Here is a 27837-nt window from a genome sequence, read left to right on the forward strand (position 1 = left end):
TCATTCTCTGCGCATTTAACCTCCATCGTTCTCTCTCGCTCTCCACCCCGCTCGAACGCCAGGTCCTACTTGATGGGCAACCACGTCTGTTTTTTTGGCAGTGACAGGCTTTTCGTTTATATTAAAAAAAAGGTCTTTTTTTTCCAGAAAACGGCCTCTTTCAGAGCTGTTTACTTTGAAAATTCCGAGTGGTGATGTCATACCGTCCGTGTCCCCCCTCCCCGCCCCCCCCCCCCCTCGCTTACCCCCAGGAACAAATTTATCGTCAACACCTAGTCAATCACGGCCCCCATCAACACTGGCAACACACACAGAAGCGAGCACTTCATCTCGACTTGTAGGTTAATGAAAAATGACACTTTTGACAGTGCAATTACTCACAATCAGGTGCAATAAATAGATTTGCTTTCGCAGGTCGAGTTATTTAGCTAATTGACTCAGGGGGGGTGGAGGGCAGAACAAGACCCAACTGAGACAGCAATTGAAATACAAGAGCCTCAATGAGCGACTGTGGAAGGCTGTAACTTGCAAATAAGTAATTGAAATACATGGTCTGCATTTTAAAATCATATCCTCCTTTGTTTCCCTCCCAAAAAATGTTCAAGAGTTTAATCCAGGTATTTATTCTGACAGATGTTCCTAATTTGTCTCATTGTGTGACTGATATGTTAGTGGTGGCTTGGATGTTAGCAATGACTGGATTCTGGGTATGGTCTTTTGAATGTATCTGATTGTCTCTCCTGGTCTCCGGTGACGTACTGAACTGGTTTCTTCTTTTACCATAGAGGAGTCTACTGTTGTGATATTTTTACTTCTCACACCAGCTAACCTTTTAGTGTTTTGTGCTATTGTTTCAGACACTAAACATTGAATTGGGGCTGTCCCAAACTGATTGTATTTAGCTTGTTAGTAGCCAGTTTAAAGCAAGTAAGAGAAAGAGATGACAGCTCATTACTTTGGGTCAAAGAACATTGCTAACAAATTGCTTGTGTATAGGAGATTTCACTTAAAGCAACATCTCAAACAGCTTGTGGCGGAGTAAAGTGCCTTCTACACATCTGCGTGTTTACCCCTATGCTGGCTGATCCTTTCACCCTCGACAGTCACCAGAAAGCTAGTTTAACTCTAGTTTTTCCAAGTCGTTGAAGTACGGATCTGCAAACGAAAGAGTTTCGCACGGTAGCCAATGCTCCAAAGTCTTCTTTTGATTGAGGAACAAGGATGAAGAGCCAACATCCATCATGGGATACTAGAGATGAGAGGTTTTACTTATGAGGAGAAACTGGAAGAACTGGATATTCCTTAATAAAGTCCACAGTGAGAAATAATTTTCACTGGTTGGTGAATCAGCAACTGGATGGTGTATAATTAAGGTTTTTAACCAAATTAGTAAAGGGAAAGGTTAGGAGTTTATTTTTTATTTTTACACATGGCTGTTAGGACACGGAATGCGCTGCCTAAAAAGTGTTTAAGGCAGAATCTATATTTGCTTTTAAAAGGGAATTAGATAAATATCTGAAAAGGAGCTTTTTGGAGACAGCATTAGCAAAGCTAAACTCCTCTTCACATTATGGGCTTGTGTTTGTCTTCCTGCTGGCGACTAGGATAGGTGATCTCTTTTGTCTTGCTGTGATGACAGCTCAATGTAACCCAGATGAGTGAATGGAATAGGATTAGCTGTGACTGATGTCCTAAATGTAACTAGGATTTCAGGCAAAATATAAGATCAGAGAGAGAAGTGGGGGAGACACTAGAGCTTGAAGGGATTTGTATGTGAGGGTGGAGACCTTGAAGTCAACCTTTTGGAAGACAAAGAGAGCTTGGAATCTGGATGGGATTGGGGTGATGGGCGTACAAAGTCTGGTTTGGGTGAGAAGATTATTATGGGTTATATTTGAGCCGTCATCACGTCAAATAAAAGTTTTGGAGGATTTTATGGAATAAACTTAATTAGAAATGAAGTGAAAGTTATATAGGTGAATGCGGCAGTTAATCTGGGCCTGCAGCATGCTGTGAATGACAATGAGATAAAGCGCTAATTAAATTTGAATTTGGGGACATACTTGAATGAGATGGGGAATTTGAGCTGGGGTAATGGGGTTAACCTGAATCACCAGCACTCATGTGTACTGAGGCTTCACTTTAGTCCATGCTGGTTTCCAGAGTGACTGCTTCACTGCATCAGAACGTGAGTGGTGACTAGTGCCTGTTTTTACCCTGTGAGCACTGGAGTTTTCTTAGGTCAAGTAATTTTGACAGCAGAATTGGGACTTGTACATAAACTGTTTTTGTCTGTCACAAATGACAGAGATGATAATCAACCAACACCCCCCCCACCCCCCCCAACTTTAGATAGAGGGGTAGAAGTTGTCTTTTTTCTGTGCTCATTCCACCACCACCCCCAGATCTACTCACAAGATAGTGGTTATATGCTTACACTATGTAGTCTACACTTAGTGCCTCCCCCCTCCCTCTCCTGCAGCTCCATACTGTTGGGGCTCTGTTCTATCTCTTGCTGTGTAGCATTCACGAGACATCAGCGACGTTTGCCTATAAAAACAAGTGGAATATCTGAATAACCATAAGCAATGTCCTTCTCGGTTGGGATCGAGTTTACGGCCACAAACTGGTAGCTTCTAAGCAATTACTTTTGGCTTTTTCTTTTCTAAGACTCTTGGTTTCCACTTCAGTGGCACAGAAGGCCACACCAGACCTGTGTGACTATGTGTGGGCTGAGATATACTGTCTCTGATCTGATACAACCACTGCAGCACGTGGCTGACTTCTCACTGATGCACCATGTTATTTTACAAACCAGTGGAACTATGTCCATGTTCAATTTTCTGATAAGGCTTTAATACCCAGCTTGTGTTTGGGGAAAACTCCTATCTTGATGCAATGCAGTGGGAGATGGGTGGACTCCAAGTGGAACCAAATTATGTAAACGATGCATTTTTTTATTGAATCTGAATTGAATCCAGGTCATACACCAAATTTGATTTTTCTCCAAATTGAAATTGCCTTCCAATAAATTGGACTGGTGTCGACTGTTTACTTCACCCGGAGGGCAGTGTTACATGTGGATGTTTGACTTGTTCCCTGTTCCATCACAGGTCCTGCTGTGGGAAACCCAAGGCAGACATGTTGAGAGCTATTTTTGGTGGCTTTTGTGAGCCCGTCTCTGGTGGTATTGGAAACACTCTGTAAGGTTTGCTGTCCCCCTATGCAACTACTTGCATCTAAAGTGTCTACCAAATCCACAGTGCGGGGGTCGTGGTAGCCGGTCTGTGTGGATGTGCACACTCAGTCATGATGATCCTCACAGGATTTGTATTATTCTGTCAGCCCCATGCGGTCTTGGCTCATGCTCCAACTTTCTCTTTGAGGCTTCCTTGACCGGCCAGGAAGCAAAATCAGTATGAAGTCATACAGAACCGAAGGCCACACATTTGATTTACGGTCTATGCTGGTAGCTAATCTCGGTCGTTTTGAGTAGCCCATCCCTCCAACACTCTGAATCAGCCTATTCGTCTCCTCTGTTCTGCTTCGAGGCCCAGTGCAGGCCCTTATCTTGTGGTGAATAAAGCTCTACATAGTACTCTAGGACTGCCCTCATCAGGCTGGCTGTATCTGTCTCTGACATGCATTCCATGGTTCCCAGCCTTCTGGGTGAAGAAAATAAAATTGGCCATTCGTTTCATGGCTGTTTGTGGGACATTGCTCTGATATTTGCAATTAGGCTGCTGCATTCACCTACAAATATACAGTCATTTCCCTTCACAGTTATACCTGTGGAGCGCTTTGGGATGTCCTTCCCAAGGCGCTTTACCACATGCAAGAATTAAATTAAGAAATATTTCCTGTGTTTTAACTGTATTACCTCTAATTTTAAGATAATAATTTCCCTTTATGCTTTACTCCCTCTCAAGGTTAATACCCATGCTGTGCTCCATTCTGTCAGCTCTGTAGGCAGCCAGGTCACCTCCGCTTTACCTTCTGCTGCTCCGTTTGCTAAAGAATTGCCTGTGGTGACCTGGGCAAGTCCATGTTTCGTTCAACCATGACGGAGCAAATGGCCTACATTGTCTTCCTCTTTTCAGCCCCTCCTCCCCTTGCAGAACTTCTGCTGGATGCCCTTTCTTCCGCTCTTCAAAGTTTCGGTGTCTCGAGCCATAGACATTTACAGCACAGAAGAAGGCCATTCAGCCCATCGTATCTATGGAGGCTCCTTTAAGAACAATCCTTTCAGTCCCATCCCAAGCGCTCCGAGATGCTACCTGCATGAAGAGCGCTATATAAGTGCAAGTTGTTGTTGTTGATATTTACCTGCCCTTTCCTGTACCCCTGAGTGTCTCCCTTTATTTGCTTATTTGCTCCTTCGGTGTTCCGATTGCTCTATCTCCAACCACAACAATAACAACAATTTGCACTTATGCAGCACCTTCCACGTAGTAGAACATTTTCAAAGTGCATTACAAAGCCTGAGTGGAAGCCCAAGCTTTGAGGGAGGTAGATGGAAAGTGGCTGATGGCGCAGTCAAATACATAGATTTTGGGGTGGATTTTGATAGCACAGATAGGAAGGGAGTGAGATGAAGGGATTTTGGAAGAGAGGGTAAAGTGGCTGAAAGCCTACCCAGTGATGGTAAGGCTGCTTACCCAGTGAGGGTAAGGTCCTTCTTGTCCTCCAATATATCAGCGTGTCTATCTCTGTACCTTCAGTCCTCAGCAGGTCTATCTCTTTACTTTCAGTCCTGTTATTGTGGTCAGCCCCAGTGTCTGACACGTGTGGAATCCCATCACCATGCTTGATAGTTTCCAAACCAGACTGAGAGTTTTATGCATTTGGTTTGGATACTCCTAAGAGTGGTGATGGGTTTCTGGATGATGGATATCAAGACTCCCGGCTGACCAAAAAAAACAATTGTTAGCATATCTGTCTCTCTACCTTCAATCCTCAATGCCTATCTCTCCAATCCTCTGACTGATCTTCGGTCTGCCAGGGAGTTTGAGATCTTGATAGAGATTAGGGTCACCTGATGTCCACCTGTTGACATAGCTTTAAGAAGAAAGTGCTGTATGACCAGGCAGGTGATTGGATTAATAGATGAGCAGATTGAAATCTGACCAGAGCTGCCTAGGGAAGGGTTAAGAGTTTGTTTCTTCCACAGGTTTTGATCACTACCAGTATTACATCGACAAACCAGGAAAGCAACTTGCCAATTGTTTTATCAGTGTCTGGTAGAACACTGGCAGTCTGCATGACATAGCCTTGTTAGTTTATCACCTCAGTACATGCTGTGATTTATTTAAGTGTTGCACTGAGCCAGTCGATCATCAGGCAATAATATAAACCCAGGATTCCCTACAGCACACGAAGGCTGAACAAGCAGAAATGCACACATCGTAGAGAGAGATGGATTCATTTTATATTTCTGTTGTGCGGGAGGCATCAGCTTCTTTAGTAGCTTTAGACTGTTGCAGCCAGTGAGAGAGAGAACTCCAGCCCTTCCGATTGCCATCTTAAATGGATTTGATGGTTAGCCTCTCAGGCAGAGAGCTCTGCAAGATGTCTCGGAGATGTGACCAAAGAGGCTGTGGATTGTGCTCCTGAGAGCATTGACATTCGGCACTGCTCCAGGAAGCTTGACCGTCTTCCTTTCAACCTGTGTGCTTGCATTTGATCAGTCAGCCAGTTTCAGCGAATAAAGATCTTGACCCTGTGGGAATAAAGGGTCGATGGTGGAAAAGGTGCCCTTGTATGGAGATTGGATCAAATTGAGATTGCCAACAATGGAAAGCACCTTCCCAGTTTTTTTTTAAAAAAAACTTACTTTATTCACAATAAGAGTACTATTGAACAGCAACAGAAGCACGTTTGTTAAACTGAGAGTGCTTACTGGACTACAGACGTTCCCATTATGGCTCGTTCACCAGCACCAACAGCCCAACAGATGCTGCCTTCATTCAGTCTGAGTACTTCTCGGAGGCTGGTAAGAATGAGAGTTAAGTTCCAATTATTTTGTCTGTTGGATAGGCTAAGAATGAACGTGCACATACGTTCCTCCCTCTTCCCCCACACACACATACCCTTGGCGCTTGCCTTTCGTGTCAGGGGTGCTTTAGTGCCAAAGAGATGCAAAGACGGGAATTGCAGACTCATCGTAGATTGATCTCTGGGTTTGCTGAACCTTGAGTAAGACTCTTCGGAGCCTTCCTTGGGCTGAGATTGCTACATTAGCAGCCCTCCCTCCTTAAGAGTTTTGAACCTACGCTCAGTGACCCTCTAAGGCAATGTAACTTTTAAGGCCATGCAAAGACGCATGGGACAGCTTTGTCCATTGTGCGCTGCGGGAGCCCACAGAGGGTGCATTTGTGTGGAGAGTGGCTCCGGGGGGGGAAGGGGGAGGGGAAGCGGGAAATAAGTTCCCATTAAACGGCTTGCATTCTTCACAGTTTAAGTTAACAATTCTAACAGCACACGGGTTAATGCCAAGTGTACAATAGCTGTACTAAATGAATGAGGTCAGTCCGTAATTAAAGCACTGGACTTTTGCCTCTTGCTTTAATTAGTTCTTCCTTTCCACTTCCAACATAGAGCTGTACTGCAGCCATCACAAACACTGTTCAGTCGCTCACAGAACATCTCGTACTCTATGCAGGACTTGCATTAAACTTGTGCGGTTCTCAGGAAACCCAGCAAATGCAAAATGGCTGCTTCGCTGTTGTGATGCTTTACAGGCAAGACTCACCATCAATCGCTTCTGTGGGGAGGGGAAAAACCCATGACAAACATCTCCCTGATGTACTGCTTCTAAAATATTTAGTGCCTTTTTTACGCATTGTGATGCATGCGGCATACAGACTAAGAAGGTCCTTAGTTCTGTACCTGGCCTAACCTGAGTCAGCTGGGATCAGTGATAGTGGTGTTGCCAAACTTCACTCTCCCCAAGCCAGGGAGCAGGGAAAATCAGCCAGTCTTCCCAATCCTGATTGCTAACCTTCGATCCCCTGCCTGTCCGTGTGTGTGAGGAGTCTCATTGTTACAGTGAGGAATGTGGGGTGTATCAGTGTTCCAGTTGGGTCAAAGAAACAAAGAATAAATAGATTAACAAGTTAGGGTGTCGGGGGAGAAGATTTATTTCTATACTCGGTTATTAGATGCTTTCTTTTAGCTCGAGTGGCGAGTTCTGCCTCGCACACCAATTAACTGTTATCATGAGTGCCATTTACTGGATGTTTTATTAATTCCCATCAGCGCAGAGTCCCTCATCTTGAACTCAATACTCGCTTTGTGCTTGTTAATCTCTAAATGTAACTAATGCACACACAGGATCAGCATTACTGCCTCTTGCACAGACGACAATACCTCCATTAGGCTTCTGCTCCATTCAGTTGAGCTGCTCTTTAAGGGCAGTCACAGCCACAGTAATTCATCAAATGCTTTCGTTCCTGGGTATATCGCTGCATGTAATTTGTGGCCGTGTGTCAGAGCTATGTACTTATCGCCTATTCATTTATATTGAACAGGATATCGCACTCTGCAGGTCCTGCCTTCAGTCGCTTGCTGCTCTCCTAGCAACCTGCGACCACTCTTCACTGGAGTGAGATGACTGTCGACACAATCAAAGAGGCAGGTTTTCAGGTGGCTTTCATTGAAAATAGTGGGGAGGGGAAGGGATTTTGGTAAGAAATTCCGGAAGGTAAATGTACTCTATTGGCTGAAGACTCAGCCTCCAATGGTGAGACACAGAAGGCGGGGGATATGCATGCAACAGATCTGAATTAACCAAGTGGAGGGGGTGAGCAGGAGAGCCATGGATACAGTGAGCCTGGTGAGGGCAGGTGAACCTGGATGCATATGGTTAAATTTTGGATTTGCTGGATCTTGAGGATAGTAGAACTGGGAAGACAGGCAGGGGGGCAATGGAGAAAGAAGCTCAGTCTAGAGGTGATGAAAGTGTAGCAAAGATTTTGGGCCACTTTGGGAATTAGGGAAGGATATAGGCGGATGACGTGACAAAGTTAAAGAAAAGCAGAGACCAAATACAATACAAAATTACATTTGTATATGGCCTTTCATGTCGGGAGGAGCCAGGAAGGCTGAGGTAATCTGAGCTGAAGGTAAGGAGGGGTTATCGGAAGCTGAGTCGGATGGTTTCCTGGTGACTTGCCTGGTGTCTGAAGCATTTTTGATGTTGGTTAAACCCCAGAGAGATCTTGCTTACTTACCTCTCTTCATTCCTTCCCCCACCCCCTTCCGCCCCAAGCTCCAAATCGTTCTCGTTAGTGAATATCAGCCCTGTTAGGCTGATGGTCAGCTGCCGTTTTATATACTAAGCAAGCAAAAATCACAAAGAGAATTAAAGAGAAGGTTAAAAAAAACCTTACACAAGGGTTGGTGAGAATGTGGAACTTGCTGCCGGACGCCTGTGGTTGAAGCAGAAAGCATCAACTTATTTAAGAGGAAACTGGATACGACATGAGGGAGAAGGGAATAGAGGGGATTAGGAAGGGTGGAGGCTCGTGAGAAGACCGGCATGGACTAGTTGGGCCAAATGGCTTGTTTCATTGCTACAACATTCTACGTCATTTTTTGTGGTTGGAATGTGGAATTCCCTGCCGCCAACTGTTGTTGAAGCGGAGTCAGAGTCTTTTTAAAAGGGAATTGGATAGATAGATGCTTGAAGAGGAGAACTGGAGAGCAGGAGGGTGAGTTAGAATCGCTTGTGTGAAGAAAACATTACCTGCTTTCTTGCTGTAACATTCTGTAACTCAGTACGGAGTGGGATTGGCATCACCCGAGCTCGCTGATCACAAACCCCATGTGTAGCTGAGTGGGTGATACTGGCAGGTCACCAGCTGAATGTCAAGGGCATCAGCACATTCCTGCTGGGATGACAGTACTCACCAGCATCTTGGGATGTCCTCCCGACGTGAAAGACGCTTTACAAATTTTATTTTGTTGTTTTGTTGTCTGGATAGTCTCTGGGTAGTGATGAGAAGCAAGAGGCCTGGGTTGCTCTCCCTCCTACAGTGATGTCCTGATGGTAATTGCAACACCCCCACGATGATGGTTTAATGTGAGGTCAGGCAGCCGTCTAGATTTACAGGTAAACCAGACTGGGTGGGCAAATTGACTAGTGACCAAAATATAGAAACCATCCACATGTGGGGGACTCGGGAGATGCTTTGGTAATGCTTTCTTGTTATTCCTAGGGTCGGAGAAACAGTTTATGTGATCAATTTATATTTTTCAAAAAGTTAATGAGCTGACAAATAATAAAGAATATATTTCTTCACTTGTTACCTGTTTGCATTGGCTTCACAAGCGTACCAAAGAAACTGGCAAAGCTCCAAGCTGCCAAGCCACTCACAAAAGCAGAACGCATTCTCCCTCTGTCAGTGTGCGTTGCCGATGGTAACCGCTGTAAATGGTGCTCATTTAGACTCTGCCTTGTTTTTCTTTATTTGTCAGTAATGCTCTTTATTTCCTTGGGAGCAAAAAAAAACTGAAGGAAAAGTCTTGGAAAGGCAAGAGCCCAGCATTCAGCTGGAGGAGAGTGCATTGTCTGACAGTAGCTTAAAGACACTTCAGAGCTGGTCCACAGGCAATAAATGAGGCAATTATCAGCCCGGTTCTCTGCCTTCCCTCCTTCCTGGCTGCCTTTATTAATGCACCTTCAGTAATAGGCAAAATCAATCTTAGACTTTGTCCTTGCTGCAGACCAGTGCATCAGTGGCTTAATATAAGAAAGAGCAATATCCTTCTTGTTCCCTTTGCCTGACTGTTATTTGCGAATTATTGAGAGACCGTCCACCATCCACTATTCAAATCACATTATCCCCAAATTGGACAGGAAGGCCAACACTCTGACCAGTTAAAGGCTCTGCTCCTGATCCAAACCGACTGCCCTGAGCGCTGTCTTCGGCTGATGTGAAGTGCTCGACTAATGGCCTCTGGTCGCCTTTAAGCTTATTTTTTTTAAGGGGCTTCAGCAGGATTTAAAGCTGGCATCCTGTGTGCGGCTTGTTAATTACAGGGCGGTTGACACACCGTCGGATTTCCTCGACTCTACGTGAAGTTCCCTTCACGTAATCCACAGCAACAATCAATAGAAACAGACGGCTTAACCTTAATTAATTCTCTCCCACTTTATTACTTAATGCATTCAAACTGTGGTGTTGGATACCGATGTAAAGATGATTTGGAAGGCTAGAATGGGTGTTTCTGTTAAATGTACTCCCTCCCGGCCCTATTGTCTTAATACTAGTGGAGCGATTCTTCCCTCTAGGAATGGAATTGAGAGTAAGAGTACACAATGTTACAGATTGAACTCAACCAGTTAAAAGTGATATCATTTCTTCACAAAGGGATTGTGGAATGCAGAATCAACAGACTGTTTTAAAAGGGCAATAAACAGACAGATAAGATAGATTCATACTTGGTAAGTAACAGTATTCAGAATATGGAGAAAAGTCAAGAAATGGGATTAAAAAGATAAAGAGCTGCCACGATCTTATAAAATGGTGGAGCAGGCTCGATGGGCTTAATCGTGTCACTATGTTTGAAGGCAAACATATTGGTCTGTGAAAGACGTTTGAAAGCAAGGTGAAGGGTGCCAAGAAATGTGGTGTCTGGAAGAGACGTTTAGAACAGGAGATAAGAGTGTGATGGCTACATCGATACAGAGCACATTATTGAGGGAGATTCACATTGTTACACCTTTTTACCCCCGACAGGGGATATTCTGCTGTAGGCGTCTTCTGTGCCAGTGTTTCCACCCCTCGCCTGTGCTGAGGGTATCTTCCTGGTATCTTTCTTCCTGCCCCCCCACCCATCATGGTGTCTCGCATCTCCCCATCACCTCCTCTCCACCCCACTGCCCACCCCGCCCACCATCCCGGGACCAGGCATCACGTCAGCCTAACTCTGGCAAAACAACTCCAGATCCAAAGTAGAGTAGAGTAACAGGCTGTCAGGTGAATTCCGTGTTGGGAGTTGAGTGACATTCCCGAGGGTCATAAGGCCCTGCACATTTGTTGAAGCCAATCCTCCTTCAATTGGCAATTGGCTTGATCGAGGAGAACAGTGCTGGGAGCCACACGTCATTATAGGTACAGATGGCGGCTCGATGTGAGGTCAACATCAGAATCTAATTACGTCTGCTGATTTGTTTATGCTTCACGGGACGGAGAGAGGAATCCTTGTCCTTCTGATTTGCAGTGGTTGTTCTCGATTGATCTAAAAGGCTGGGAAACCCGGTCAGATTGGGATGTCGGACATGGCTGAGGATGAGGAGAGAGTAATTGGAAGTGATGGAGAATTAGTCAGCGTTTTCACGGTGAGTTTAAAGGTTGATTACGGCTGTCTGTGGATGGGAGCGACGGTGTGTGCTGAAATGGGCTTCTCATGTTGTACCAGCAAGTGTCAAGTCAGAATCTTATTTTTATCGAAGTGAGAAAGTGAAAGGGGGGGTTAAGATCATCAGGGTCCTGGGGGAGGGGGGAAGCATGGCTGTCCATAATGGAGGGAACGAGGGACAAGCAGGAAGCTGGAGACAGCCAAGAGGAGGAGGCTGGAGTGGGGAGTTAGTAGGTTAGAGAGGTAGGAAAGTGCCAGGGCATGAAGGGATTTGTAGACGAGTGTGAGGATCATAAGTAATAGTAAGAGTAATATAGTAATAATAATACTTGCATTTGATATAGCACCTTATCACGTCTTTGAGATGTCTCAAAGCGCTTCACAGAATATACTGTGAAGTGAATTGACTGTATATTTTGTGGGCAAAATGCGGCAGCCAATTGTGTATTGAGACCCTATCCTGCGTGGAGGATGCTATATAAGTGTGCAAGTTGTTGTACAGCAGTGTCCCACAAACAGTCGTGGATTGAGTGACCACATTATTTTTTTAAAAGAAAAATATTATTACCCCCGAAAAGGAATAGGCTAACAACCTATTTACCGCTAGGTAAACCGAGCCATGTGGTGTAAGGAAACTTCCCCAACTTTTCGCCCTGCCCGGGAATCGAATGCAGGCCCTCTCGCTTGCGAGGCGAGTGCTCTAATCATTAAGCTACAGGACTCCAGAAAGGACCTTTGAAGCTACAGAACTCTTTGAAGCTACAGAACTCGATCCGTTCTGTGATGAGGACCAGGGACCGAGGCTGGGATGGTCTTGAGCTGGGTTGCGTGGCTGAGTTTCATACCGGTCTGAGGACTTGCTCGTTGCAGGGTGGGGAGTGCAGGGGAGGAGTGGAGGGGACGGGAGGGAGTGGAGCCCAGAAATCGTGCAGCTCGGTGCCTTAAATTGCACAACACAGCAAAAATAAATGAGAAATTACCTTGCGACACCAAGCCAAACACATTGCCATGTGTTCTATAAAAATACTATCGGGAGTCCTGCATAAATTTTACCCGTCTGAATTTTATTGCAGTTTGTGGAAGCGGCTCTTTGGTTGACTGTAACACAGCAGCCTAATTGCCCGACCGCACATGTTGGTCTTTTTGCTCGCCCCTGTGGTGTGGGGGTGGGAGACGGGAGGAGGGGAGGAAAGGTGGACACAAGAAGCAGGGGTGTTGCTGCTCTGGAGAAGCGAGAAGCGGGGGTCTCGTCGGGAGCTGGCGCTGTGGAACGCCTGGCTGAATCTCGGGAGACGCGCTGCTTCCTGTTTGTGTTGGCTCCGATCGAGCTCAGTCACTGCGCACCAGCGTCCAGCACAGGCATGCAGGAAATTGAGATTGATGTGAAGCACTTGGGGAAATAATCTATTTTCAATGAGACCATACTGCTGAAACACTCGGCTTACTGCTAACCAGCACACAGCGTTCCGCTCTCGTTCACTGCAGCTGATATAGCGAAGGTGATAACAAGGAACAGAGATTGCTTCAAGTTAAGCTGCATGGAAAAATTGAAGCGACTCAGTTTAGGTTTTTAATAAAGATTATCGTCAAGATGTGGGGGGTGCGGTGTGGGCAGGGAGGAGGTTTTTGGGTTGATGCAACGGCCTGTTAAGCTCACGCTGCCTCATTGCCGGGTGCTTTATTTACATCGCACAATGCTGAAAGTTGACGTCAAACTCTGTGAAGTTTGAGAAGAGCCTGGTTCAGGGGTCTTTGGGGGAATATTCTGTCCACGGAAGCCAAGAACTGAGAAGAGCTCCTTACGAAATGGTGCAGCACTGGGCCACACAGACCACATGGTGGCAGAATTATATTTCCAAGTGAATCCCGAAGTTAGCTATCACAATTGTGTGTGCTCCAATTGGCCCCAGTCCCCTGGGTTAGAGAGGGGGGAAGTGATCAGAATTCCTGCTGCTACGTTCCTCAAGGACAGTATCGAGCTCAGCTGTGATCACATCGTTTTGACATTCACCATTCGGATTCACAGATGAATAATGGGCAGGGAGGAACCCAATGGGCAAATCTGAAAATTGGTAATGGTTGCTGATAACTTGTGCTCCGAGATTGAGTTCCTTGTTGGTTCACCAAATTATTTTTTTAAGCTTAAGAGTGTGACTGTACATTGAGCCTTTGAGAGAGAGAGAGAGAGATTGAGATCTACACAAACGAGAGGTATTGGATGGAGAGATTGAGTTAAAACATGGAGGTATGGAGATAGCGGGGAAGAGGGAGGGGAAGAGAGAGGAGAATCATTTCTTATTCACAAGTGTCATTTCCTTTTGCCTGAGGTGTACACAATCGCCTGGCCGGGGGTTGTTAGACAGATGATGTTTCCAGATGCTGGCCACGATCCCAGAGGCTACAGGTTGTTGGTTATTAAAGTGTTGGCGTGCTGCATCAGCAACAAATGTTCCGTGAGAAGTAGTGGGCATGTCATGTGCCAACAAACATAGCACTGAGGAGTGGACACACCGTCATCTGTGCCAAGCTGTAGCTCTAGTCTCATCAGGTTTTGTGTCCCTTTCCTCTTCTACCATTGCAACTTGCAGTTATAACGGGTTTAAGGTAGGACGAACGTGTACATATGCCATAGCATTGCTAACATGTAAATCTGTGGCGTTGTACAATATGGAACTGTTATTGACACGTATGAACTGTGGCACTGGACAACAGATATGGCTGTTCAACACTCCAATCAATGGAGGAATGGAGCCCCACAGGAGCTCAAACAGCTGGAGGAAAAAGAGAAAATAATAAGGAAAAGGATTAAACGACCCTTCAATGTATGAATGCATTCTGCGCAGGAGTGAGTTAATAAGAAGTGGACTTATGAGAAAATACAAAGAACCTGAAGTCTGAGGCCGTGAGTACCTTGGCTTGCCTGGACTGGAGGCTTTTGGCTTCTGGAAGGCTGGTATCAAGCTCATGGTGACCCTGTTAATTTCCTTTGTACAATTCGTTCATTGACTTGTGTCATGATGTCTGGAGCGGAACAAGGTCAGATTTCAAAAACCTCAAAGTTACCATTAATTTCCTTTATCTCCTGAGTGACTATTTGTTTCAAAAAGTTTTTTTGGAGAGGAAGAGCCTTTTGTACAAAACAAGCAATTGTAATGAGAGTAAATGCAACAATTTCCAGTAAACACTGGTTTATGAAAAAAAAACACTTGCCAAACTCAATGTATTACAGTTATTTGGAAACTACTAAAGTTGTTGGTTGACAGTGTGCAGTGGAAGTCCAGATTTGAGGCATTTAATAAGATTTTTCAGTGGAGTTTTGTGGCTACTCTCTTGATGCTCATATTTAACCTCCTTTGCCTTGCTATTTTTCATTCTGCCTTAAAACCATGCCTTTGGTCATTGCTCTTAAATTTTCCTTCCTTTCCCATTTATAGCTATAGAGGTTTTGAGTGTGGATTTGTGGAACAGACTCCCAACTAAAGCAATTTGTGTGGTAGGCACAATCCATGCTTGAAAAGAGTAGGAGAGACAACTGGATGAAATTGAGATGTACAGTTAGATGACCTCGAACTTAGGCGCTGAAAACCTTTAGAGCGTAGGAGGAAGGGAAGACTGAGAGATAAAACTCCCAATGTTTTGAGGACCTGAGAAAGATTGTGATTGAGGAGAGAGTGTGATGAGTTGAGTTTAGCAAAGTGAGGATGTAAGGAGGAGGGAGATGGGATGGGGCATTAAGAGCTTGGGAGGAACTAGAGAAGAAAATTCAGAGGAAGAATGAACGCGATTGTACAATAAAATAAAGAGAAGAAAGGTTGTGCCAGAGAGAGAGAGAGAGAAAGAGAGAGAGAACTTGGATGCTGGATGTGAAAGAATGAGCACCTCGTGGATACCAACCTCTTCTTGTATTGTATCTGTGAGCGGGAGAGGTGCCAGGAGAGACTCCATGGATGTGGATAGCAGTGCTAGAGTCTTGTACAGAAATAGGCTTTACAGAGAGGTGGCGAGGAGGGGGGAGGAGAGAATGGTCATGCTAAAAAACAACCCCATGTTGTCAGTCTGTCTCCATTTGAGCCTGTCCCTTAATCCGTTGCAGTTTCACCCTCAACAATACTGGGGACCCTTTGAGGCCTGACTGTCTCAGTAAGCCTGAGCTGAGGTTTGGCAGGGTTTCCTGATTTCAGCACACAGTGTACACTGCTGGAAGAAACATTGAATAATTAGCATTTTTTTGGAAGACTTTGGCTGTCCTGTTCAAATGTGCTTTACGATAGTGTTTCAAATGCTGGCCGGTATATAAATCACTCTGGATTATACTAGGCCTCACTCTGGGGTCCGCTCCTCACTCTGGTGGGTCACTTGCCCACAGTTAACACTGTAACTCACGCCGGTCACGAGAGCAAATGTTTTCAGCATTTCCTTCAGATTTTTGCCTGAAGGTAATCAGCTCATCCAAGGCTGTTGCAGTGGCCAAGTTAAGACAAACGAGAGCCAAGCCATACATAGTATTGCAAATCAGTGTTAGTCTAGGGCCCACTACTCATTATCTGAGGCATTTTAGACTCGCATGAAGAAACATTTCAACACTTTCTCAGTAATGCTGACTTTTCACTCCTGTCTGGCACTGTATGCTTTGTCTGTGTCAGTTCCCGTACATGTTGCATGTTAATTGGGTAAAAGAGAAAGATTCCCTCCCATCCAGCACTGGATGGCTTGGCCTACTGCCTGCATTGTATATCCTTAATGTGAGATATTAAGAGGCAGAGGAGGGCAACTGAGTGTATGTGCGGTAGGTAACTAGCTGGCAATACTTCCTGGGGCATAGATTGAGGAGGAGGAAGCTTGGCTGCCCTGAGGGAAAGTATATCACACAAAGTAAATGTGATGGGAAATCGGCTGACCCCCAAAAAACACACCAGCCAATGCCTTCAGGAGGGGAGGAGGGAAGAGTTGGGCCTTGGGCTCAGATTTTGATCCAGCTAAGGCTCCTTATACTGAAGGATATTTTCCATGGGTTTCATGACATTAGAACTGTGCAAGCCGTCCTCTCTCTAACTCTATTGCTCAGACTCATTTCTCTCTCTCTCTTTAACTCTCTCTCTCTCTGTATAAATCTCTCTGTGTTTGATTATCCATCCCTTTATACCATTTATTTCCTTCCTATTTGCGTTAATCCCATGCAATTTGGTGCACGAGTAATTAGCTTCTTTTGATGTTAGACACCTCGCTGACCTTAAAAACCTTGAAATGGATCTTAAAAAACTTCTGAAAATGAAAGATGAAGAATTTTGGTTGCTGTTTTGAAGATCTCCCTGAAAGGAGCATTGGAGAGTAAACGTGCACCCGGGCTGCAGTTCTAAAGCGCGATAAGACCGAAAGATGCGTGTAGGAGTAAGATGATGAAGGGTTACTGTTCAATTCAGTAGATTACACTTCCCCTTTAACGTGGCAACAGTGGCCCTTCAGTGATTGCACACTAGGATTGACAAGCGTGATAGCTTCTGTGGTTAGGTCTCTTAGTCATTCCTGCCAGGCCTCAAACAGTCTGGTAATGTGGTTAACCTCAGCACTTAACTGTGGACACTTCCCACAAGAGTTCTAATGATCTGAAGTCAACTACTGTTGGGTTGTTTCGATGGCTCCAGTGTAGGAGAGTGTCGGTCTTAGCTTCTGATTCCAGCCTTGATTGACACTGATCTTTTTTTATTGAGGATCAAGGGTGACGGGCCCATGCACCGAGTGTTGGTCAGCGAAAGGTTGAAAAGAAAAAAGATGAGATAAATTCAGAAGCGGTGAAGCAGTAACAAAGTGTAGATGGTTCCACCTTTCCAAACAACCGAAGCCACAAGATCGACAAAACCAGAAATTTCTTACCAAATCGAGATAAGGGGATATAAGCCATTGCGATGGTTCACTGTATTGAAGCACAGTTTTTATTGCGACGATTCACTTCCTTTGAATCTTTTTCATTGGATCTTGACCTGTCAAGTGTGGTATGATCTGGGGAATATTGGGAATGTTTGCAAGTGTAAGTTAGCTCTGGCTGAGACACCGCTGCAGGAAAAGCGATCTGTTGGATACTAACACAGTGACGGGACCTGGAATATCTCAGCCCCTGGATGCTCTGCACAGCATAACAATGGTATTATTTTGTACTCATAGAGTGTCAATATTGTTTTAAAGGGTACTTTAATGAAGTCTTTGGCAGAGCTTTCTTTTTGTGTGGAACATGACCTGCATACCTTGATTTGCCAGTGTCATGTGCAGACAGCTTTGCTTTATTGAGCGAGGCAGCTTTCACCACACATTATGTGGATAAGGATTTGTTGCAACTGTAGGAGTGAGCGCAAATCCGTTCTTCAAATTGCTTTTGCTTCTTTTTCCCTTGACTGTTGTGACCAGCAATATGATAGCATCAGCCTGTGCACCGACCGATTTGTACCTTCCTGCCCCCATCTTTAACAGATATCTGCTTCTAACGAGCGTTCAGAACAAAATATACAGTCAATTCACTTTGCAGTATATTCTGTGAAGCGCTTTGAGACATTTCGAAGACGTGATAAGTCGCTACATCAAATGCAAAGATTATTAATATTCTTCAACACACAGACATGTAAATACAAGCAAAGTCTTCTCTGCAGAGTTCGTTGGGATCTGTCCACTGTAGTCCCAGCTTACTTGGTAAATATTGAATCCTGCCAATAACTGGAGTATACTGTCCAGCGGGGGACATGGAGCGGGGGATTTATTCTGGAAGTGAACTGCACTCTGACGCAATCCTCACGGGTTGGAGAGGTGCATATCTGGTGACCAGCAGAAATCAGAACCCAGCAATCTTTGGGATCCTCTTAAATCCTCTTAAGACTCAATGGTGTTTTGAGTGCCATGGTCTGCAATTCTCCATCTGTGTTTTTAATGGAACGTGCAAGGATTATGTCTGGGGATTCCCAAGATGTTATACAATTTCTTGGTGACCGAATACCTCTCTCTGTTTACTGCTTTCCCCCTCTTTTGCTCGTGCAGAGCAGCTGTTGGGAACAGCGTTGGGAACAGCTGTTCCTGAATTTCTGCAGGAATTCTTTGTGACACAGTTGGATTTGCGTATCCAAGCCTTTCAAAAAGGTCTGAAATAACTCAATGTTTACCTCCCACCTCCAGGAAGACAGCCTAAATATTTGACGTGCTTTGTTCAAGAACGATATTCAAAGTGTTTAAAGTGAAGCGACAATCTGGGAGTGTTTTTTTTTGTGTCCTCCCAGCCTCTGTGCCGTTTCTCAAGGATGCATTTCCTCCCAGCGAATTAACGCAGAAAGTCAGTGTCACGTAACACTGCACGGGACCAGGGCCCCGGCTGCTTCAGCAGTTTCTGGAGACTTTGGCTGTATTAGATTTCACTGTTTAGTGCTTGACATTCCTCAATATATATTCCCCCCACCCTCCCCCATCCGTAATTATCCTGGACATCCTCACAGTTTCTGTATTGCACGTCTAAGGATTCACTGTTTGTGGGACACTATGTTGCGCAATTGGCTGCCGCAGTTTCGCCCACAAGCATACACTTTATAGTATATTCTGTGAAGCGCTTTGAGACTTCTCAATGATGTGATAAGGGGCTGTATCAAATGCAGCAATTATTATTATGTTCAGTTTACTGCCTTTGAAGAGCTGATCCAGCAACATAACTTCACCAGTCTGAGCTATTCCATGAGCCGGTCTGTAGAGTCGTTAACCTTTGTTTCCATGAGACTGGGGGAGAGAGAAACTTTAGATAAACTTGACCGCTCTTGGTTGTTATCCCACCTCATTCACAGGCCTGCTTGTCCTCCACTCTTCTGCATCCTCACGATGTTGAAGTCAAATGTCATCGCTCCGTCTATCACTCTTAACTCAATCTTTCCCTTCGTTGCAGCTCTTCATGTCCGTGGAACTCCTCACCTCTGTCTTCCCTTCACTCCGCCCAAACCACCACTTCCTGATTTACCTCATTCGTCTGTATGTTTTTCAGCCTTGGTGCTGATCTGCACAGTGAAGCTCTGACCTCTGCCCAGGTTTCTGTCCTCACGTGGAGTCAACTTCAAAGCATATGAACATAGGAAATTAGGAAGGGCAGGTCATTCGACCCATTGAACCTGTTCCACTACAAACCTCCCCTCTCCCGTAATACGTTTTACATAGAATTACATATAATGTGACCGGTTGGAAACGGTTCATTTGACCCAACCATTCCACATCAGCATTTATACTCCACATGAGCCTCCCTGCCCCCTCTTAATTCCCTCTATAGCACCCCTTTCTTCCCCTCTCCTTCATGTGTGCATCAAGTTTTCTCTTATGCATTGGTATACTTGTTCAATTCGTAGGCATTCATATAATGTCACAAAAGTTTGCTGCGTGTAGTTGTTGTCAAGTCACTGTTTTTGTTGGCAAACACGGAAGGCATTTTGTGCACAGCAAGAACCCACAAACAGACCATGAACTGAATAAGCAGTTTATCGGAGGATTGTTGAATAAGACAGCGGGAGACATTTCCTTCACTTTCCCTCGTATCAAGGGTTCTTTAGGAGAGTAGGCGAGATGTACAGAAGAAAGGATGAATGTGATGGATGAATTGTGCATAAATTTTCTTCTGACATTAGGAGAGGATGGTTGGGGGGGGCAATGGATGTGGACTCTGTGGGTCACTGTCCTTTACTGCTTTTATTCTCTTCTCATGTTTTTCTCTCTTTGTTTCCTCCTCTCAGCACCCCGCACTGAGAACAAAACCTGAATATACCCAACGTCTATAATAATTTTAGAAACTGCAATGAAACTCCAAAAACCCGGAGGGATCGTGGTTGCGTAATGCGTCCTGTCAGGCTGCGGGGAGCGGGGGAGGGTCAGCCCCTATGGCCACTGTACTTTAAATCACTGCAGGTAGCAAGATCCGTACAAATAAGGCCTGTGCTTTGTACTCCTGCAGCTGTTTGAGCTGTTGGGGTGGGGAGATATTTGTTCTAATTGACGGCCAGAGAGGAAAGGCAGATTTGAGCTGCAACTCAGAGCAGTGTATGCTACATAGGCTCAAGCTGCTGGGTGGCTACCTAGGCTGCTAATGAACACCGGACATGCTGAGTATTTCTGGCTTCCATTTACAAAATATTAACTGCTGGATTCTGCGTGTGTGTCTCATGCTGGCACTCTGTCTCTCTCTCTCTCTCTCCTTGATTTGGTGGTGTTAGATATTGGATGTTCTTAGACGTTGTGTTTATTAAACATTGGTTTACTGGCTATGCTGTGAATTGCTCCAGCTCCAGAAAATGGTTCACCAATGGTTCAGCTCCACACACGCCACGCACAGCTAGAGTTCACACACACACACACACCACACACACATAAATAACAATCGTTCCCTCAGAAAATGTAAACACAACAACTTACACTTGGAGTCCTGTAGCTTAGTAGTTAGAGCACTCGTCTTGCAAACAAGAGGACCTGGGTTTGATTCCCGGTCAGGGGGAAACATTAGGCACATTTCCTTACTCGCTACATCTCTGTTTACCTAGTTGTAATTAGGAATCCGGTTGTTAGTCGATCAGCGGATTGCTTTTCCAGGGGTAGTAATCCCTTCAACACATTAATAAAAATAATTTGGTCACTCAATCCACGAGTGTTTGTGAGACGCTGCTGTGCGCAATTGGCTGCCGCGTTTCGCCCACAAAATGTACAGTCAATTCACTTTACAGTATAATCTGTGAAGCGCTTTGAGACATCTAGAAGACATTATAAGGCGCTATATCAAATGCAAGGGTTATTATTATATAGTGGCCTTCACGCAGGGTAGTGTCTCGGAGGCCTTAATAGTGGTGGACACTGACTCCGACCCAGGGGGAGGGAAGAGATGACTGTAAGCACAGTCGAAGAAGGAGGTGCTCTTGGATCACAACCTCTTTTAGGTTGTGATCTAAAAGAGGGTGAGGGGGGGAAAGAGTTCCAAAGAGTTCAAAACACACAGAATAAGGATGAATGTACAGACTGCGCACTCTAACACGCACTCGAGTGTGCATTGATACACCCATGCCCTTCTCCACACCCACCCACGCTACCATGGATTGATATACCCACCAGTACAATGCATGTGCACACACATGATTGAAGTGGTTTGTCACTAAAGAAGCATACTGATCTTGAAAACAGATAAAAACTGCATTTCATTTACGTTTTCGCTGGCAGTTCGATGGCCAGAGAGCTCGCTCCCTCCCTCCATCGCCTTCCCTTTCCTCCAAACACCCTCAGCGGAATAATTCTTTGCCTCCAACGGAGGAGATATTGAGCTCCTCTGCCCTTGTTTGTGGCTTAAATCAAACACTGCCCCTCAACACAGGAATCAACACTGTAAATGAGTAATGAAGATGGATTGCTCCCACCAAGCTGCTACTCTGGCTTGCTGTTCCACACGAAGTAACCTCACGCATGTGTGCTTTTTATGGCCTGTTGTGCAGACAGGCATCTTCGATGCGTTGGCAGACATTAGCTGCTGTGCCTGCCTTTGGTCAGCAGGCGGCAGTATCTGTACGTAGAATGAAGAAGGTATTTTCGGTGCTGGATTGATTGCCCGATTGAAATATCTTAAGTTTCCGTGATTTTGTTGCAGTCAGGCACCACTGAATAGGCTCTGTGCCTAAGTCACTTTAAAGAAACGGCACCCTTCTAAGCACCATATGTCGTGCCCCTGTGTTAGCCGTCACAGAAAGGTTGGCCGGACACCTCAGCCAATGCTCTGACCCTAGCGCTAGGAGATGGGTGGGCGCTGAGTATCTGATTAGCCTAGTTTTGGAGGGGAGACAGTTGGAGAGCAACCGCACAGGGTGGAGGGCGTGATAAATCACAAAGATCAATCCGCATTGTGCCATGTGGTGCCCGTGCACTCTACCAGCTAAATGCCAAAATACCTTTATTTTAAAATAATGTACGCCTGAGCGCTAGCTCCTCCTGTTAGTCTCCACTCAGTCTGCAAGGTAGTGGGTCTTTGAGGAGCAGAGCAGTCAGTGGGAGCTGGGAGTCTTCCATCTCGGCGCCTGTTAACCTTGCAAGCCAAATCCCTAATGGGTAGGTTGGTCCTAGCTGGACAAGCAGTGGGAAGCTTGCCAGGGTTCACTAGAGTAGAGGCTGTGCAGTTTTCATTTGGTTTAAAACCCAGCAGTACCACAATACACACTCTGGTCTTGGCTTTTGCCTGAACTCTCAGAGATTAGGCAAATGCAGGATACATCCCTCTGGGTGGGTGGGGTTGGGGTTGGGGAAGTGCACACTGATAGCAGACAAATGGAAAACATCCATTTGTGGAACTCTCAATAGTTTTTGGGTGTCTGCGTGCATCAGATACACGGCTGAGCAAACAAAAGAAATCTCCAAGTCAGCAACAGGGAATTGGTGGGAGGGGTGGGGGGTGGAAGTGCACTGCACCTGACCACACACAGGAGGGGAAAGAAAATGTGCTGCCCAGCTCTGGAGGTACTCAAAACCTTGAGGTCAATGTTGGAATTCTCCTTGCATGCAGAATGTTTTTGAATTTAATTTAATTTTGTTTAAAACTGGAGGGACTTTAAAAGGAACTCCAAGATTCCAGTGTACCAAGATCACGATCCAGCTTTTTCTTGGATGATAACACTGTTTTTTTTCCCCTTATATCACTGCTGTAAGTCCCCTGATCTTTTTCCGATATAATGTTCTCTCTTCCTCCCTCCCACTCTCCCCACCTCGATTGTTTTTTAACCACTCCTCTCTTAAAGGTACTGACTTGCTCTGGGTTGTGAGTATACAGGCGCTGGGCCCGATCACGAATACCTCGCCCACAACTTGATTGTGAGTCAGGATAGGCAGTGTTGGCAGTCGATTTGACATAGAATCTTGCAGCACAGAAAGTGCTCCCACCCCAACTGTCTCCTCTAATCCCGTTTCCTTGCACTTTTTCCCCATACTCCTTTACATCATTATTCTTCATGTTTTCATTTGAATTCCCTTTCTGTAATTGATTCGCTTTCGATGGTTGCCCGTGAGAACACATTTAAATCCTAATAACATTTTTTGAAAAAAACTAATTCCAAACTGGACTTCTATGCTTTGCTGAGTGCAGTGAGTCCTCATCCTGTTCTCATTAATCTGCTCAAAGTTCTCCTGCTCTGGACCTGATCTTTATCTCCTGTCACTATTTGTGTCAGTCATTCATTTCACCTCAAGCTCTCGTACAAGTGACAATCTCACTGCACATGGCCAGATGTATCGAACATAAAATGAGCCACTGTATTGTGTTCATACAGACGAGCATTCAAGGCTCGGTGGGTAGTTTGGACTCATCCTTGAATCCTCTGCCCCTTGGTGGGACGGATCAGGAATGGGACATGAAGCAGGTTAGTGTTTGATGGGCGGAGGGGGCGGTTAGGGCACTAGGGTCACTTGATGTCATAGAGATACAGTGAGGCGAGGCCGCAGAAGAGTTTGAAAGCGAGATTGAACATCTTGAGTTTACTCCCACATCTGTGGGATGTGGAGCGTGTGTGTGTGGGGTGGGGTGGGGAGGAATGAAAGCTCACAGAACCTGATATGGAAGAGGATGAGTCCTGCAAGGTTCTGGATGGTCTGCAGCTTGTGGAGGTGGGGAGTCTGTTGATCAGGGCATTGAAATAATTGAACCTGTACATGATGATGGGGTGGGTGAGGGTCTTCGAATGAAATGAAGGAGGGTTGCTGTGTGTGTGGGGTGGGGGGTCGGGGAAGAGAAAGAGCCTTCCTCCCCTGGGACTGGTGGTTAAGGGTCACTGTTTGATCAGTGGAATGAAGAGATTTCATTTGATTTCAAATGTCCTCAGTCTGAGAAAGCAGAACTCATCGAAATTCCTCCAAGTGAATAACCCATTTGCTGTGGTATGTAATTCATCCGTCGAGAGGATTAATTCAACAGGAATTCAGAATAAAATATCAGCAAACGTTTTACGTTTCTCCTTCAAGTCTCTAACTGCAGCGGAACATTTTCCAACACGTAAACTGTTTCATATTATTCCTTTGCTGTAAGTTGGCAGATTGTTGAATTAATAGAAGCCACACAGTCTGTCTGTGTGGGATCAAGGCTGGGAACTTGGACCGAAATGTCATCGGAGCAAAGAGGATTCACGTAACCGGAGTCAGAGTGCCCAAACCATTCGGTTATGTATATATATATATACATATAATGTATATAGATAGATATCATTCTGTATAATGTATATTCTGGGAAGTGCTTTGAGACGTCTTAATTATATAATAAGGCGCTATATCAAATGCAAGGATTATTATTATTGCTCCTGCCATTCTCCTCGCCTGTCTGCCAGATCCTTTGCCATCTGCCCATTGTCATCCTTTCACTCAAAGTTTACAACATAATCACAGAAATTATCAGACAGAAGGAGGATTACTATTGTAACAACACGTCACCGGTAGGGTAAAAAAAAGCTGTCGCATGTGAGTCTAAGCCTAGCTCACGTTCCGTATTCACGGGTGAACGTTTGGTGATTTCTGCCTAGGGTGGTGTCAGCTCGTTTGGTGGAGCTGTGACCTCTGATTCCCTACTTTTTCCGCATGGTGATTGGTTTCCCTACGTGTCAGACACCCGGCTGACCAAAAAAAGTACTCTTTCTCCATGTCTTTTTTTTATTGTTTCCCTTTGAATACGTACCCACTTGTCAGACCCCAACCCACCGTTTCCTTCTGCAGTGTGATTCAACCATTGCCTTCAGTGACTTGACTATCAGCTGTGAGGCAGAGGTACCCAATCCATCATCATATCTCGCTGCAAGATGCTGTTACTACAATAGAAGCAAACGTTCTCAGGAAGACAGTGCAGCTTGTGATGGGTGATGCGAGAGAACTGTTTTTCAGTTGGTGAGGCTGGAGGAGTAGATAAACACACAACAGAAAATGGTGGGTTACAAAAAAATAGCTGGTGCCAGACAGCCAAACTCCTGTCCCCACGCGTGTGAGATGGTTCTGACTGCTGCGTCACACGGTTCCAATGTCAGACTTTACATGTGTGTTTGCACGTGTTTGCTTTCTACCTGATACATGCTCTCGTGTCTTTGTAATACTTGACTCCTTATGAGGTTTGGATCAGTATTGTTGTGTCCTTCACTGCATGAAGTTGGATGGTTGATGATTTTGTGTTGGTGATTTGTACTATTGGAGATTGTTCAGTGTGGGGGAGGGGGAGTTATTGGATGCAATTGACCACCACGCTGGAATTTGATTATGGAACCCAGTCCAAACACAGTTGGTGATTCTCAGTGACGACAGACATCTCTCAGTCAAGGAGGTATTACTTGGTCCAGATCCTTTGGTCCACATACTTTGATGGTTGGAGTTGAGGGGAATGGCTTGAATCTTAGAAATTACCATTTAAGGAGGTGATGTTTCAGTCCATCGAGGCTACAATAGTGGCAGTTCATCCATGATAACTACTCTAATCCCAATGCCCTGCTCTTTGCCTGCATACATCCATTCATTCATTCTTCTTCAAATGTTTATCCAGTTGTTGCTTGTGGCAAACCATTCCAGATTTGTGTGAGTGTGAGTGAGTGTGTGTGTGTGACCGCTTGAAAAACATTCTCATTACTCCAGTAACAAAACTGAGCTGCTGCCACGCTTGTTGCCGACTTTCCGAGCAGTGGGAATAAATAAAATACCTCATAAATAGAGAAAGAAACATTGATAAATCTCTGTGGTTTGTTTCCACACAAGTCGTGGGTTGCCCGTGACGGCTTGACTAGTCGCCCCTATGTTCTGCTGTGAGAACTTTGACCCATGCAGAGCCAAGGCTGTGCCCTCCACGCTGTGATAGTACTTTGTTGTTTGGCTCTGATACCTAAGATGCCACAGGTATGGAAAAATAAAAAAGCTCTAATTACAACACAAAAGGCCAGGCTGCTGTGAACGTCTGTTTGAAGTTTGCTTTTTATTTTAACGTTCAACTGATATTTTATGGCAATTTATTTTTACTGGATAATATATCCAAGTTCCTTCACCGTTGCATATTTTCTTAAAGTCATATCCCCATTGTCTTGCCATTCCGGCCTTCAGAGGTACGAGGATTTCCTTATCGTTGCCATCCTATTGCCAGTGGTGCCAGTTTGTGGGTAGTGATGTGGGCATTGCCTAACCCTATTGTGCCAGTTTATCGAGCCCTTCTATTCACTTCTGCTTCGTGTAGCATTAGTGCACTCCCGGGTTGGAAAAAAATAAGATGGTTCATGTGGTGGAACAAACAATTGAGATCCAACATTTGGTTGTTTTGACCCCTGAGAGTTGTACCAAAGTTGATGATGAGCTCAGTTAGGGAGAGGTTAGAGGAACGGAGGGCTATCACAATATGCAATTTCAGCTCTATAGCTACGTTTATAAGGGAAATGGATAATATATTAAACAAAAGATAATTATTTGGGGAGGACAAGTTTGCAGGGCTTTGGGGAGAGTGTGGGGAAGTGGGATTGATTTGGATAGCTCTTTTAAAAGAACTGGTGCAGACACGATGGGCCGAATGGCCTCCTTCTGTGCTGTATAATTCTATGATTCAATGAAAAGGTACAGGGAAGTAAGAGGGAATTGGGATTAGAGGCAGTAGGATATGCATATCTGCATGGCGACTTGGTTTATCAGCACATAGTCGATGTTGGCAAAAAAAATGTTAGTTGTACACAGCTCCCAGGTCCGCGATTTAACTGCGCAGTAGCTTCTGTAACCCAGAAATGCGAGGTAAAGTGTTGATTACACAATTTTTTTAACCAGTGCGTGTAGAGTTAGATGATGTTGGAGGAGAGGAGAGAGAAAATCAGAGAGATATGTAGCAAAAGTCTGAGAGGGAGAGAGAAACTCAGAGGAGAAAGAAATGCACAAAGAGAGAGAAACATGTGACAGTAGACTGTGACAGTATAAATTATGATTGAAGACCTTTTTGGTTAGCACTGTAGCCAATTTATATTTTGCGTGCTGAGCTGTAATCCACATTGTTTCCATATCCAGAATGGGACCAGTCCCAATAAGTGTGGATAATGGGCTTTCTGCTGTGGTTGCTCCAGTGGGGAGCCAGCACTAGTTTAGGCTTGATGGGTAAAATGACCTTCTATATGCTGTAACTCCTACGATATTCATTATTTGAACCCAACAGCACAGGTGCCATTGTGTCCCAAGAAGTATTTCAACGTTCAGATGGGCTAAAGGGCTTTTTTCTTCATCTTGTGTGATTACGATCCATCTCTGTAACCTTTATCCTTTTCCCTACCCAATACTTATCCACTTCCATTTTGCAGGAGTTAATCAATAAAGCATCAATGGTCTTGCCTAGACGTCTATTGCTCTATCCTGTGTGGGATTGGGGAGGGTATGTAATACAAGTCTTGCTTGAGGCTCAGCAATTTCATACATGTGCCCTCTGCTCACAGTCTTACACTTACATTATCTACGCCTCTCAGCTTT

At 44.9% G+C, this 27837-nt stretch overlaps 1 long non-coding RNA gene across 1 annotated transcript in view; it reads left to right on the forward strand.

Moving 5' to 3' along the window:
* The first annotated feature begins 11119 nt into the window (after positions 1-11119).
* The window catches only part of LOC103178852, a 133311-nt gene continuing 116593 nt past the window's right edge, over positions 11120-27837 (forward strand). The window contains exon 1 of the long non-coding RNA XR_006085536.1: positions 11120-11344. This is a non-coding gene — a long non-coding RNA (uncharacterized LOC103178852). The remainder of the gene's footprint in view (positions 11345-27837) is intronic.

Source organism: Callorhinchus milii, unplaced genomic scaffold (genome assembly GCF_018977255.1).
Source record: "Callorhinchus milii isolate IMCB2004 unplaced genomic scaffold, IMCB_Cmil_1.0 Scaffold16, whole genome shotgun sequence".
Taxonomy (NCBI): Eukaryota; Metazoa; Chordata; class Chondrichthyes; order Chimaeriformes; family Callorhinchidae; genus Callorhinchus; species Callorhinchus milii.